This window comes from Propithecus coquereli, unplaced genomic scaffold (genome assembly GCF_000956105.1).
Source record: "Propithecus coquereli isolate 6110/MARCELLA unplaced genomic scaffold, Pcoq_1.0 Scaffold383, whole genome shotgun sequence".
In the NCBI taxonomy this organism is placed as follows: domain Eukaryota; kingdom Metazoa; phylum Chordata; class Mammalia; order Primates; family Indriidae; genus Propithecus; species Propithecus coquereli.
The window spans coordinates 399,282-415,692 of record NW_012149541.1 but is presented as its reverse complement, the minus strand read 5'-3'; the positions used below and the strand labels follow the sequence as shown (position 1 = coordinate 415,692).

The following is a 16,411-nucleotide window of genomic DNA, read 5'->3' as shown; positions in this document are numbered from 1 at the left end:
CAACTTTTTTAGATTCTACATATAAGTGTGATTATATGTTATTTGTCTTTCTGTGCTTGGCTTATTTCACTTAGTATAATACTCTCCAGGTTCATTCACGTTGCAAATGACAGGATTTGCAACATGAATGAACAAGACAGAGTCTCGCTCTGTTGCCCGGGCTAGAGTGCTGTGGCATCAGCCTAGCTCACAGCAACCTCAAACTCCAGGGCTCAAGCGATCCTCCTGCCTCAGCCTCCTGAGTAGCTGGAACTACAGGTGCATGCCACCATGCTCAGCTAATTTTTTTTTTCTATTTGCAGTTGTCCAGCTAATATTTTTTGCTATTTTTTAGTAGAGACGGGGTCTCGCCCTTGCTCAGGCTGGTCTTGAGCAATCCTACTGCTTCCGCCTCCCAGAGTGCTAGGATTACAGGCGTGAGCCACTGCACCTGGCCCATTCTAAGTTTTTAAAGTGAAAAGAGTACAAGGGAGTGTTAAAATATATTTCATTGGAAGATCACACTTGTCAATTTCAAAACTTACTACACGGCTACAGTAATCATGACAGTGTGGTACTGGCATAAGGACAGACATAGATCAATGGAATAGAACTGAGAGCAAGAAATAAACCCTTACATCTATGGTCAATTGATTTCAGCAAGGGTGTTAAGACCATTCAATGGGGAAAAAAAGAGTCTTTTTAACAAATGGTGCTGGGACAACATGCAAAGGAGTGAAATTGGACTCTTACCTCATACCATAAAAAAAAAATTAACTCAAAATGGATCAAAGATCTAAATGTAGAAGCTAAAACTATAAAACTCTTAGAAGGAAACATAGTCGTAAATCTTCATGACCTTGAATTAGGCAACAGTTTCTTAGAAATGATATCTAAAGCACAAGCAACCAAAGAAAACATGGATAATAATTTTGACTACATCAAAAGTAAAACCTTTTTTTTGTTTCATCAAAGTACACTATCAAGATAGTGAAAAGACAACCCACAAAATGCAAATCATATATCTGATAAGTATCAGATATATAATCATATATCTGATAGTATCTAGTATATATAAAGAACTCTCAGAACTCAACAATAAAAAGACAAATAACACAACACAAAAATAGGCAAGAGACTTAAATAGACATTTCACCAAAGAAGATATACAAATGGTCAATAAGTACTTGAAAAGATAGATGCTACCCATCACTAGCCATTAGAGAAATGCAAATTCAAAGTACAACGAGATCCCACTTTACTAGATGATATACACTTCCCAGAATGGCTGTAATAAAAAATGAAAAATAATGATTGTTGCCAAGATTGTAGAGAAATTGGAACACTTATACATTGCTGGTGATAATGTAAAATGGTGTAGTTACCATATGATCCAGCTCATACAACCCAGTAATTTCACTCTTATATGTATATACCCAAAAGAACTGAAAAAATGTTTATGCAAAAACATGTACCTGAATGTTCACAGCAGCATTATTCATAATAACCAAAAAGTGGAAAAAATCCAAATGTCCATCAACTGATGGATGAAGGGATAAACAGAAATGGTATATCCACACAAATGGAATATCATTCAGCCATAAAAAGGAATGAAATACTGATTTATATTATAACATGGATGAACTCTGAAAACACTATGGCAAGTGAAAAAAGCCAGTCATGAGGGCCCACATATTATGTGATTGTATTTATATAAAATTTCCAGAGTAAGGAACTTCATAGAGACAGAAAGTAGATGGGTGGTTGCCTAGGGCTGGGAGGTTTGAAGGGAAAAGGGGAGTGACCACTAAAAGGTATAGAGTTTCTTTTTGGTGTGATTGAAAATGTTCTGAAATTGATTGTGGTGATGATTGCACAATATTGTGACTATACTAAAAAGCACTGAGTTGTATACTTTAAAATGGTATACATGAATTCATAAAATGAATTTTATGTGAGTTATATCTCAATTTAAAAAATTCAAAAAAGAATATTGTAATCCAAATGCATGTGCATATGTATGTATATCTATCTATCTATCTATCGATCTATCTATCTACCTATCTATGGGTGGTGGAATTACATATACATTTTTAGTTGCTTCTTCATAATTAAATGTATTATTTAAGTTATTTCCAATGAACATTTATAATTTGTAAAATAAAGAAAAAAGTTAAAATAAAACCCTAAAATTAACATGGAAAATACTAAGATTCAATTTATAAAATAAGGGATGTAAAATGGTTGCACATTCTGCAACTGCAACATAAATATATAATAGGTAATATGTACTATGAAAATAGAATACAATGAAAATAAGTATGCAAAAGTGGTAAAATTATGAATTAAGCAATTTAAAAAATTTTTTGAATCACAATCTTTATCTTTACAAGTAAGTGGGAAATGACCATATTTGCCTCACAAAATGAATTGGGGTTTTATTTTATTTGATAGTGAACATATGATGACAACATTACCCAGTCTGCATGCCTTCGCCCGAAAAGTCACTCATTCATTTTACAAATTTTCATCGAATAAGTTTCCCGTTTCTTCTTTGAACTTTCGCTTTTACTAATCTTTCCCTTTATTGCTGTACCTGAATTTTCTTTTCCTTCTTATGTTATTTTCATCCAAAATTGTTCATTTCCTTTAATGTTTCAAACTTATAACAGTTTAACTTTGAATGGTATTTCCTAATAATGGAAACTTTTTTGTCACTATATAGTTTCTGAATTTTGTTTCTCTTGTATTCTCTTGGGTATTTAACTAGTTATACACTACTACTAGGGGTTTGTAAATATATTTGTTAATTTTTATCTTAGTTTTGCATATTAAGCACATTTTCTAATTTATTTGATTTCATATTTATTACTTTCCTCTTTTATATCTGTTACTTAAATCTTTTTTAAACATTTAGGTATAGATCTAGTTATTTTTCTCTTTTTCTTTCTTATTACTATAGGAATGAAATATACAAAAAGTTCCCTGATACAGCTTTATCTGTGTATCTCGTAGCTTTTTTGGTTTCTAAAATAATGTCTCCTTATTTAGTGCTGCCTTTTCAACTCATTTGTTCCATCACAAAGTATTTCTTCCATTCTTGTCTGGTCATGTGTGTTTGGGTGGCATATTGGCTTCCTCTCCAATTTTATTGTATTGTAGTCTGAGACAGAATGTGTGCAATCTTTTTGAATCTACTGATACAAAAGAATATCTTTGTCTTCAAAATTACATTTAATTTTTGTGAAAGCTTCATGTACCCTTGGGAAAGCTCTCTATTTCCCAAAATTTCCTCTTTGGAGCAGTTCCTCCAATGCCTCCTTCTGTAGAAGAAGAAATTGAGGCCCCTGAGCTGCAGGGACTTGCTAATGATCCCTCAGTGAAGCTGGGGCATAGCCTGTGCTTGGGGCCCATGAATAGAGTATTGTTGAGAGTTTACACCAACATGCTCCTGCAGTGCCCCTCCCCTGCTGGTGTTCTGTTCTATTGCAAAGCTACAGAGCAGGGCAAATAGCATGTTTTGAGGGCTTTCCCTCTCCCTGCAGCCTCCCTGCTGCACAAAGCATCATGCTGACCTCCTGACCTTGGTCCTCTCTTTGGCTTTGCCTGCAGAAGGAATCATTTCCTAGAGGGCTGGCTTCTCATGCAAGTAGACCTCTAGTGGGTCCTCCCACTGGTGTTTTGGGTATGCCTAGGCATGCTGGAATCCTAGGATAAGCGTAACTTAATCAGTCAAGCTGGGACACGCTATACATGCTTTTGTGCAAGCATGATTTATGTAAGCCAGACTTTTAAATTATTCTCTTTTCTTTAAATGTGTTTTTTATAAGATGCATAGGTGTGGATTTTGTCTTTTTAATCCAGTCTGTGATTCTGTTTTTTAAACAGGGGAATTTAGTCCATTTACATGTAATCTTATAATTGTTGTAATTGTGTTTTCTGGTATTTTTCTGTGTTAATAAAATTCTTTGGTTTCTCTTTAAGCTAACACAGGAATTCTATTAGATGCTGTGTTTTTAAAATTCATTTAAGTGAGATCAAATGTAACATTTTTGAACAACCCAATTTCCTAGTGTTTTTCTATGTCTTCATTTACCTAACCAAAAATAGCCTGCCCTCATTTTTCTTGTCTGTTCTAACTCAAAAATATTTTTCTTCCTTATACATAGATTCAGAATTTTTGGGTTCATTTACTCATTTTCTCTCTCCTTAATCAAATCTTCTTTGTTTTGTTTTAGTATTCTGAAAACTTTTCTTATCAGTTAAATATTTTAAAATACGATCATCATGTTTTATTACAATTATACTTTATATCTCTGCTTTTCAGACTTACAATGCTGCATAAAATTATCATTTCGCCCTGCCTATAAACCCTGCATAGAAATTGCCACCTCCACCCCCCACCAAATAAGCATACATACATATATACATACAGCCCCAGCCCTATGACCTGGGCAGTCACAATTCTACCAGGTGAATCTGTTTCCCTGGTCAGCTGATTGGTTGTAGTGGCCCCCTAACCCAATTCATAAGCTGGTCTGAGCCAATCAGATGTTTTCTCTCTGGAATTTTAGAATGCGGAGACTCAGTCAATCAGTGTTTGGTACTGGAAAGGGAGAAACAGACTCACCCTTCATTGAAAAATTTCACCTCCACTACCCCAACACCTCCACCCACCCCACAAAGCACATGGCTTCTTGGAGGAGGGTTGATAGCTGGAAAAAAACTTGGAGGAGGGTTGATAGCTGGAAAAAAATTGGGGATCTATTAGGAAGAGAAAGTGCCAAAAGGGAAGTTTGGTGGGCCACAGTGTCTGCTACAGGGGAAGAATAAAAGCTGCCCCTGTTAGGACTACTGTCAACAGGATACCTAAGTATAATTTTATTCTCCTAAGAGTGACCACTGTTTAGGGTAATTTCTTATTAAATGATAAAATTAGCAAACATATATTTACAATGTGCCAGGCACTGTTCTAAGTGCTTTACATGTATTGACTCATTTAAATCTCATATCAACCCTATGAAATGGTACGATAATTATCTATATTCTACAGGTAAGAAAAATGGAGAGGCAGAGAGGTTGAATAACTTGTCCAGGGTCACAAGTGAGTAACTGGATTTGAACTCAGCAGTTTGGCTCCCTGTGTCGTAAGTGCTATGCTGAATTGCTGCTGTGTTGCACTTGCACCATGAGGCCCTCTCTTTATACAAGCTCCATATGAGGCTGGTATCTGGCAGGCAGCAAGGTACGGAAGAAAAGTAAAATTTTGTTCTATAAAGACCTCCCTCTACAGTGAATTTGCCAATAAAGCAAAGCATTCTGGGATTTGTGAATTTAATGCCATTCTTTTTTTCTCTTTTAAAGTGTAAAAATTATTAGATGCCATTGCAGCTAGTGAGATATATTTGTGATTAAAAGAGAAAGTTCAAAACCAGAAAAAATACGCTAAGTAGAAGATAGGAGAAAGAAAAGATTAAAATAGGATGGTGAGACAGTATAAAAATTAAGGCAAATTTAAAGCTAAAAATGTGGGAACAAAAATTTAGAAAGAATAGGGCAACACTGTAAAATGAGAGAATTTTCTAAAATCCACACTTAAAGTAGCATATGTGAAATTAAAAATGAAAAGGAGGAAAGCACTATAAAATAGAAAATTAAACCAAAAAAGTTAAAAATAATATATTGATAAAATCCTGATAAAACAGTTAAAAATATTTCAAAAGATGAAATTTTAAATAACAGGTGGAAGGTAAAAGAGAATTTAAGGTAAGATCTAAGAGGCAAAAAAAAGAAAAAAAAAAGAAAAAGAAAAGAAGCCAGAAGCCAGCTACTCCAGAGGCTGAGGTGGGAGGATCAGCTGAGCCCATGATCGTGTACTGTACTCCAGCCTAGGCGACAGGGTAACACCCTATCTCTAAAAAAATAAATAAAAATAATAAAAGGAATGTTCTAGTAGGATTTAGATTTTTAAAGTTACAAAAAATACCATAAAAATAGAAAGAAAAGAAAATTTATTTTTTAAAAATTAAGTTTAAAGTGAGACAAGAACAAAAGCAGACAATAATTGGCCAAAGACTGCAAGTTGTAAATAGTGGTCTGGGTGGGTCTAGTTGCTGCAGTTGAGGAAGCCAAGAGTAGTCGATAGGGCAAAGATGGATGATGAGACACCTTTTCTGCTCACCCATAGCATTCTCAGCCCACACGGGTGAAGACCAGGATCCTGGTACTTTAACGCATCTCACGGTTGAGCTCGGGCCTCCCAAAGTCGAACCTCAAGCCAGCAAATACTCCTTCATTTTGGTTCTTGGAATGCGTTTGATTCTACGTTAGTTTTTCTTTATCTGATTTAATAGTTCTTTCATTATCTTTGACTTCCTTTATGATAAAATTAGCATGTGGAAGGCAATTAATACATGTCGTTGAGTGAATTTATTCCATCTTATCTCCTTGACATTCTTGTGGTATTTGATCTGGTCATTGCACTGTTTATTTTTCACATACACAAGCACTCACGCTTACACCCCCCCCATCACCTTGGCTCATCGCTGAGGTTGCAACACTTTTTATTGATCCCGAGTTGCCTGGTTGTTCACTTCTCTGTCATTGGTGGCAGTGGAATTGGGCAGGGGAATGAGACCATCTACAGCAGTGGTCCCCAATCTATTTGGCACCAGGGACTGGTTTCATGGAAGACAATTTTTCCACAGACTGGGAAGTGAGGGGCAGAGGCAGAGCTCAGGTGGTGGTGAAGCGATGGGGAGCGGATGCAAATACAGATGAAGCTTCGCTCACCTCCTGTTGTGTGCCCCCCTCTTCCTAAATTTCATGGAAGACAATTTTTCCACAGTGGGGCAGGGGGCTGGTGGGGAGCTTTGTGGCCTAGGGGTGGAGGACTGCAGATCTACAGGACTTGCTCATGGACTGGACTGTTGAAGTGAGGGTGTAGTGATGAGGGAAAGTGGAGTCACGGATGACTCCATGGCATCTGCTTTTGTGAGTTCGTTGATGTTAGTCCAGGAGAAGACCAGGTTAGTTGTGGTGGTTAGGAATCAAGGTCGGGTTGGGACTAGAAAGTTCTGGGGCAACTATAGCTATCTATAACCCCTAAATTCTCAGGAAGTCTTGGACTTCACAACAGACCGTTATGGACTGAATGTCTGTGCCCCTTCCCCCAATTCATATATTGAAACCCTAGTCCCAGTGTGATGGTGTTTCGAGACAGGGCCTTTGGGAGGCAATTGGGTCATGAGGGTGGAGTCCTTATGAATGCGATTAGTGCTTTTATAAGAAGAGGTCTCTTCCTGTCAAGTCAGGACACGACAAGACGGCTGTCCATGAATCAGAGAGTGGGCCCTGACCAGACACCGAATCTGCCAGTGCCTTAGTCTTGGCCTCCCCAGTCTCTAGAACTATAAGAAATAAATTTCTGTTGTTTAAGACACACGGTCTATACTTTGTAGTGCTATACTTTGTTACAGCAGCCAGAGCTGCCTAGATACAGACACAGTCCCTCCCCAAAATGGAAATCTTTCGGAGGCAGCAGATGGCTCATTTCATATACCAGTAGGGCATGCTAATTCTGGTCCTCCACTCATATTCTGGGTCTTGGGGGGCATTCCTCAAAGCATTTTACATCATATTGGCCATCCATCATCCAGAGACCAAAGTCAGACAAAGCACATCACCTGGAACCTTCTGTGCCCAAATTACCCTGAAGTGCAGAGTTTACCCACAACACCCTTCATAACAATGATAAACTTCCACCTCTTGACTCCAATGAGATCTCCCAGAACCCCAGCCAAGTAGAGAGTAACAAATCACCTTGACCCTTCAACAGAATATAGTCCTTTAGAATAGATGCTATATTCAAGGCTGCCATGAGAACGGGGAGTAGACTCTATCTCCTCATGTATTCAGGCCTTCCCTTTTCTATGTTGGGTTGAGTTGGTCCCTTCTGTTCACGAAACAATGGATTCAGCTTCCTTTACCAAACTGTAACACTTTCTGGTTCAACCTTGCTGATATTACACCTAGGTCCCTGCTATATACTGAATGCTTCTGTCCCCTCACCCCCTCAAATTCATGTGCTAAAATTCTAATCCCCAATGTGACGGTATTAGGATGTGGAGGCTTTGGCAGGTGATTAGATCATAAGAATGAAGTCCTCATGAATGGGATGAGTACCCTTATAAAAGAGCCTCTGGAGAGTTCCCTTGCCCCTACTGCCATGTTGAGGACACAATGAGAAGATGGCAGACTATGGACCTCACTATGGTAAGGGTATCTGCCTTTATCAGACACTGAATCTGCCAGTGCCTTGATTGTGGACTTCCCAGCCTCCAGAACTGTGATAAACAAATTTCCTCATAGGTTTTTACCTTTTGAAATGGGGTCTTGCTATGTTGTCCAGGCTGGTCTCATACTCCTGGCCTCAAGTGATCCTCTCATCTCAGCCTCTCAAGTAGCAGGTGTAAGCCACCACACCTGGCATGATAAACAAATTTCTGTTGTTCATAAACCAGTCTGTGTTATTGTTATAGCAGCCCTAATGGGCTAAGACAGCCCCCTTGAGTAATATTTTGGTGTTTCTAAATTCTTCAGCCATGTATTTTGAATTTCTTGGTTTACTCACACAGTTAGCTGTTCACATCCATTGTGGACAGATTTACAGTGTTTCAGAAAAGAATATTATTTCTAACTCTTTTGAGAGAGCTTATTGTAATACTTGTTATAATGGGAATATAGTGAAGTAATGGACCGGGTGTATGCTGGTGGAGAAAGCTTCATATCCAGTCTGTGTTGTGGTCTTCCTTTAGCCTATGTGAGGAAGCCCGGGCTCACTCCACTTAGAGGGCATGGGGATATGTCCACCCCAGCCCTGTAGCCTACACACCGGCTGATACTACACTTTCTGCCATATGGCCAATCAAAATGAGATCTGCCTGTTGAACTTATGTATAATAATTGTCTTGGCCCTCCTTCCTTTGCTCTTGTCCTTGCTCTTCTATTCCTACTTCTATTTTTGGTTTTCTTGACTTCATCTCCCATTTCTAGTCCTGAAATCCCAGATTCTATTATTTCAATCCTTTCTTCTCTTCTTCTTCTGTCTTCCCATTCTTGTCTCCACTGGCCCCTCTCCCAGCCATGGAATCCCTGCCCTCCCAATCCTCTACAGTTTGAATAGACAAGTTTTGCCTACATCACAGTTTTGTGGAGGATTCTAGAAAGATCCGTGTGAACACTAAAAACCAAAGGTTCCTTGTGTTCATTCATTCTTTAAACAAATATTGATTGAGGCCTATGTGTGTGGTAGGCACTGCAGATGTAAAGTTAAGTATTTTGCACCTTCAAGGAGACCACAGTTCCTACCAGGGTAATCCTGAATTTTGCTTATACTATCATAGAGCTTTGTACAACATTTAGAAATTCAGGAACAATTTAATATCTCTTTTTTCTTTGTTTCTATATAGTGGACTCTTCCATCACACAAATTTAAGCCACTGCCAACTTCTGAATTGTGGTTTTTCTACGGTCACCATTGGACACTTGATATCCACAGCATTTGAGAATGGCGGCCACCTCCTCAATGACATTCTTTCCTCTCGAGCTCTCCCGAACATTCCGGCTCCTCTTCGGGAGTTCCTTTTCTTTTGCTCACACCTACAATATTGGTGTTCCCCAGGTTCCATCCTTAGCTAGTATCTCTTCTCTACGCACTTCCCTGGGCAGACCACACTGAACTTTCAGTGGGTTTCTCCCCCGCGCCTACCTGAAACACTCTTCCTTACCCTGTTTACTTGGTTGAAGTCTCCATCATCAGCTTTTCCCCACCCGTGTCTGGGAAGGCCTCCCTTGGGCAGGCTGCCATAGTCTCCTTTACTTTGCTTATCCCAGAGTGCAGGACACGGTCTACCTGCTCAGCCGCCAGCCTGCACATGCTGAGGCCAGGGACCACGCCTGGGTTGCCCACCTCTGCATCCGCAGTGCCACTACAGCGCCTAGCCCTGAGCAGTTGTCCAATAGAGTGCTGAGTAAATGAAAGAATGAGTAAAGCCTTGTAACAGGAAAAGGGCCGGCGTGGCTACACCCGGGGGCTACACAGGACACTTCTGGGTCGGCAGCAACTTCGGAGTAAGACCCGACCGGTGGAGCGCAGCCGTGGGGGCCCGGGATGGGCGCGTTCAGGAGCGGGTCTGGAAGGCACCCGCCGGTGGGAGAGGGGGCCGGAGCCAGCCGGGGCCGGGCACGAAGTCGTCTCAGAAGCCGCCCAGCTTGGAGCCGCCTGTTGCAGCGAGTTGCCCCTGCAGGGCGAGGCGGGAGAAGCCTCGGCGGCCCCTGCCCAGCTCTTTAGCCTCAGCCACAGAGGAACCGCGGGTGACCAACTTATCCGCCATGGATTCGTCCCGCGCGCCTCGCTCTTGGCCCCACCCAGCCACCGTTGCTCTGTAGAACGCCGCTCCCGTGACCCGGAAGAGGATTCTCCTTAGCAACCGCGGGACCGCGGCGGCGCCAGCCCCTCGGGAGCAACGGTGAGGCCCTTCCTTGTCCCCGCCACCCGCCCTCAACGCCGGACGCCCCATCCGGGACCGACCCCAGAATCTGGTCCGCGGGGGCTCCGTGGCGCCTCGCCCAGCACATGCGGCGGCGGCCTGCGGGGAGCACGCTGCGCCTCTGGCGTGGCTCCCTGGCCCAGGCGTCGCCCCTGCCCTCCCCACGCCCCCCGCTACTGGCCGGCCGGCCGGGCCTCCTAGGCCGCGCACCTTAGCTCCTGGGCCCAGCAGGCCCTCCCTTGTAGCCTTGTATGGTGCGCGGGGTGGGGGGAGCCAAGAATTAGCGCTTGTTGCTGGAGAGAGGACGCCTCTTGAGGCTTGGGTCACCTGTGCACGCGTTCTCATGGGTCCTGATCAAGATGTTCGGGACCCGCAGGGATGGGACGCCTCGGGAATCTTGAACAGAAGCTGCTTAATTATATAACACTGTACTTGACGTTTGCCTGCCGCTTTGCGCTTTCCAAAGTGATACACTTTTATCTGCTTTATTGATCGCAGAGACGCATTTAATTGCACATTTCGAACTGATCCTTTTCCGGGGAATTAGCTTTCTAATTGTGAGTGAAATGTAGTTACTATATTCTGGAAATCTCTCAGGGACTGAATAGATTTGAGAAAGATTTCTAGTGAAATTTTCTACGTTGACGGAAATAGGGGCAGGTGTTGTTAATAATCCTGATTTACACTTGAAAAGACTATGGCGCTGAGAACCTCCCTTAGTTGAGTTTGAGCGAGTAGTACTGAGAAAACTGTAAGCCTTATTTGAATATTGTTGGATAACGGCTTTATATTTAATCCAGTGATCATGGAGCTAAAACTGAAGCATGTGAACAATCTTTGGGAATTGTAACTATACCAGACCAATCTGCCCTCCTTTTGGGAGGTAACAAAATGACATTATTTGGGAATAAAATGTAGGGGTTTATATACCAAAATTCATTCAAAACTGTGTAATTTCATTTCACTTCAATAAATATTTATTAAGCACCTACAGCATTTTATATGCACTTGAAAGGCTATAGAAGAAATAAGAGACTGAACCCATTAAATTGTTAGGAAAGCAATAAAATGGAATTTGTTTAAATGCAAAATGTGTGGTACAGATATATTAAGTGCTATAGCAGGTCAGAGGGTGGAGAAATCCATATGGGCTGGAGTTTTCAGGAGTATGTTTATGGATTAAATAGGGCTTGATTTGTCTCTAAAGCATAGATATAATTTGTATTTGTATTGGAGGGGAGGGCAAGTCCTAAATAATTTCTTTCCTTATATTCTTATGGGTTTGGAAAATAGTTCGGCAAGGCATTTTAAAGTCCTTATTTAAAGCTCTAAAGTCAACTTGATTTCTAATTTGTTTCTTTCAAATACTATCTGTACAAATCTGTCTGGCATTTTTTGTTTGAGATCTAAAATAATGAGGCTACTAGCAGGAAGCGCTGCCACATAGAGATTCTTTTCTTTGCTTCTGTAGTTGGTCTTATATTTATATGTAACATCACAGTTTATGTAGACTTAGTTACTTTTTGATACATATTTAAGAGTCTTGTGAAATGTTGCCTTTTATTTATTTGACTGATATTTCCCAGGTGCTTCCTATGTATTAACAGGAGGCACTGTGTCAGGAAATACCAGAAACAATAGTCACTTAGCAACCAGTAGCTATGCTGGTTTGTGTGTGTGTGTGTGTGTGTGTGTGTGTTTGCCTGTCAGCCTTTGATGCTCAGCATTTTGCCTTGGGACATAGAAGGGCCAGAGCAATTTATATAGACATCTAAATTGACTTTTTTTTTTTTTTTTAAGTTTAATAGGGATTTTAGGCTCAATTGCTTTGGTCATCCACCAAAGATACATTTGTGAAGATGCATAAACTCTTAAGGAGACCTCTTAAGATGTTTTGTTGCTTTCTTATGGGCTTACTGCTCATTTGTTTACTTATTCAACAAATACAGTATTTGAGTGCTTACTTGGTGCTAAGCACTTTGCTTGACAATGGGGATGGAAGAGTGTAAATGCATACATGGTCCCTGTCCTCAGCAGATGATAATCAAATAATCACACATATGTAAAACTACAGCTGTGACAAGGGTTTTAGTTAGAGAAATCACAGAAGTGACATTTGAACAGAGATCTGCAGGATACATAGGAAGGGAAGAGTGTTTCAGTTAGAGCAAACAGCAGGGCAGAAACCCTCTGATGGCAGGGTCCATTCAGAAGACCAGGGACTTAAGCCCTGTATATGGCGCTGGAAGAGGAAGAATTTGGTAGGAGAACGGACTGGAGAGGTGGGCAGGGGCCAAATGGTGCTAGGCCTTGTAGGGAGGTTGAGGAGTAAAGAGAAGCCTCTCTAGGGTTTTATTTAGGGACTTAGGTTAGATTTTGGGTGGGGATGACACCATTAGATTATGTTTGAATAGCCTACTTTGTGTTTCTACCATTGCTTAGTATTTGTATTGTTTTCTCATCTCTTATTTCTTTAACATGCTCTTGCTTTTTTGTGGTTGGAGAAGCCTCCATGTCCCACCAGCAAGACCTGTCCATTTTTTTTTTTTTTTAATGACAGAAAAGGAATTTTAGGGATTAGAATTAGTCTTTAGGAGTTAGTTTATTTGAAATTTTTTTAATCAGCATTACCACTAGGACACTAATTTTTGTGACTTTTTCCTTTTTTTCTTTTTAAAAATTATAAAAAACATAAGTTAACCTTAACCATTTTTAAGTGTATAGTTCAGTGGTGTTAACTATATTTACATTGTTGTGTAGCTATGCATATCTCTACAACCTTTTTTCTTGTGAAACTGAGAGCCATGTCCATTTTTATTAATACCTTCATGCTTTTTCCCTGTTATATCCTTCCTTCTCCCATCAGTCAATTCAAGTCCTACCAATTCTTAAAGACCCAGCTCCTCACACTGTCTTTGAACTTGCATTCGTAGACTCATAGTGAAAAGAGGCCTTAGAAATCATCCAAACCCCTTTTCTTCTGCATGAGACAATAGAGTCCTGTAGAAGTTTCAATGATTTGCCAGAGGACAGACATTTATTGAGTTGGGGCAGAGTTGGGGCTAGAGCTGTAATCTTCCACCTCCTGGGCAAGTGCCTTTTTTGCTTTGGCCTGCTTGCTTGTAATGTAGTGCTCTATTCTTCAGTTAGACCACAAGTACCACTAAGGCACAGAAACTGATTTAAATATTCCTGTGGCATTAGGCTGAGGCATATTAGCTGTTCAGGAAATATTCATTGATTAATTATCTTCAGGACTTCCATTGCCTAAAGTGGCCCTATGTGAAATTTTGAACTTCATTGATTTCAGTTCAATATGTCTCTTTTGTAATCAGAATTGAGCTCTTTCACCTTTCCTTAATGTCCTCTTTAGTGCATATATTTGCCCATGACACAAATACTTGGGTTCCCCTAAAAATTTTGATGCAAATCTAATGAAAAAGCCAACAGAACTGAAAAACCCAATGCATTAGACCTTTTAGGTTAGCTGATTTATTTGAGACAGAGGTTCATGCTTATTTTTGAGTTTTATTGCTCCTAACTGTTTTTGAGACAATCAGATTCGTACCACAGTTTATAGTGCTCATCTCAGAAGGCCTACAAGACCAATTGATTTCGAGTATTGGACTGGAAATGATTTTGAGATTGCTCAATATTCTAAGTGCACAAAAAGTGTAACAAAGCATTTTCTTGTGTGAGGAAGATTTGTAAACATTTTTTATTTTGTATTTTTCTAAAATTTTTTATTTTTACATTTTAGAGACAAAGTCTCACTATTTTGCTCAGGCTTTTCCTCCTGGGCTCAAGCAGTCCTCCTGCTTCAGCCTCCTGAGTTGCTGGGACTGCAGGCTCCAGCTAGTGTCCCTGGCTAAGATTTGTAAACTTTTATTTGCAGTTTACCTGCTTATCTCAGACTCTTTGGTTTCTTTGGTTGGTTGGTTGTTTTTTTTTTCAGAGACATTGTCTTGCTCTGTTGCCTGAGATAGAGTGCACTGGCCTCTTCATAGTTCTCTGCAGCCTCAAACTCCTGGGCTCAAGTGATCCTCCTGCCTCAGCTTCCTGAGTAGCTGGGACTACAGGTGCATGCCACCACACCCAGCTAATTTTTCTGTTTTTTGTAGAGATGGGGTCTCGATCTTGCTCAGGCTGCTCTCAAACTCCTGGCCTCGAGCAGTCCTCCTACCTTGGCCTACCAAAGTGCTAGGATTACAGGCGGGAGCTACTGTGCCTGGCCTGACTTTGGTTTCTTGTAATGTTGTATGACCAGCCTTGTAGAATCCAGTTTTTAGAATGTCCTTTTATTTTTACCTTCAAAAAGTTTTTTGTTTTATAGGAGGAGTTGCTGTGGGAAATGAAATACTATTGAGCATGAGTACAAATAGAACTCTGCGCTGGAATGAGCTGATAGATCCCCCTCTGAGGTCTAGCCATCTGTGCCATTTTTGGTGATGTCGGGGAGGTGGAGATTTGACCAGAATTCTCATTGTCTTTGTTATACTGAGGGTGGTGGTAGAACTGCACAAGATGCTTCTTTTTGTCATGTAGCCTGAAATAGAAGGATTTGACAACAAGGATTTTTCATATAGAGAGCATTTTATTTGGAACCATAGCAAGAACTTGATGTCCTAGAATTGCTGTTATTTGTATGTTAAGGTTAGGCTTGGTCAAGTTTAGTCAACTGTTAGTCCAACAACTTCTGATACCTTTCTTGCCTCCTGATAACAGGCTGCCTCTGAGAAGCACTAATGGTGGCAGACAAGAGATAGTGTTCACACTGGTGGGCAAGGACTTCGATGTGGTGCAAAGCACAATGAAATTGTCTGTGAGGAAATTATGTGGGAATAAGGGCTGATGAAGAGGTACCGTACCCTGCCCTCTACTTAGGGAAGAAGAGGAAGGGAAGTATCGTTTATGGAGCCCCTCCTATGTATTAGTCATTTAATATCAGTTGCCCATTTGAGAGGATGGCTTAATGATAAGAAAATCGAGGCTCAGAGAGTTTACTTAAGTCACAAGGTTATGGCATTAAAACCAAAGTATGGACCCATGTCTACCTGATTCCAGAGCCCATATTCCTTCCATCCCACTGCATCATGTTACCTCCCTAAATCAGTTTCTGATTTCAGCATTAACACTGGGCATGAGAACATCAACGTGAATATAGGAACAGTAAGAAAAAGGCAAGTAATGAAGTAGGTTGGTATAGCAGGAAGTTACCTGTTCTCCGAGGTTTAGAAAATCCTTCAAATGAAGGAAAGCAGTTGTTGGAGTGCTTGGGAGCTTGGGTAACCCAAACCGGGAGGAGATAGGAAGTTCTATAATACCGATTGAAGAACTCTGCTCTTTAGGTTCCTCTCAGGCTTCCTTTAATTAAACTGGATTGTTTCTATCTCCCATTAGGCTTTGATGAGGAAAAGAGGTTCGTAGTGATTGTCTAGATGTTGAGGGATTCAGAGAGGTGCCCCATTCTGTTTAACTTCATCTTCTTTAGAGGGCATCTCTCCACATGTGAAATATTTGCTCCTTTCTCTAATGTCTGCCATGGTCACTTTAATCGGTTTCGAAGGATTGGATATAAAGCTCTAGCAGCAATTATACCAAGGAGGAGTCATTACTATTTTTGTTTCATTCTTTTGCCATGGGTAAAATAGCATCCCAAGTAGCTGGGACTACAGGCAAGTGCCACCACGCCCAGCTAATTTTTTATTTTTTGTATAGACTGTGTTTGTATAGACGCACTGTGTTGCGTAGGCTGGTCTCAAACTGCTGGCCTCAAGTGATCTTCCTGCCTTGGCCTCCCAAAGTGCTGGGATTATAGGCATGAGCCACCACACCTGGCCTTTCATGAGTTTATTCGCTATCTATAAAGCTTCTTTGGTGAA

The 16,411-nt window shown here is 40.6% G+C and overlaps 1 protein-coding gene across 1 annotated transcript in view; it reads left to right on the top strand.

Annotated features, from left to right (window-relative positions):
- Nucleotides 1-10,381: 10,381 nt before the first annotated feature.
- DIS3L2 (DIS3 like 3'-5' exoribonuclease 2) overlaps nt 10,382-16,411 on the top strand; it is a 394,844-nt gene continuing 388,814 nt past the window's right edge. Inside the window, exon 1 of the mRNA XM_012652208.1 lies at nt 10,382-10,508. The gene's annotated coding sequence lies outside the window, so the exon portion shown is untranslated. The remainder of the gene's footprint in view (nt 10,509-16,411) is intronic.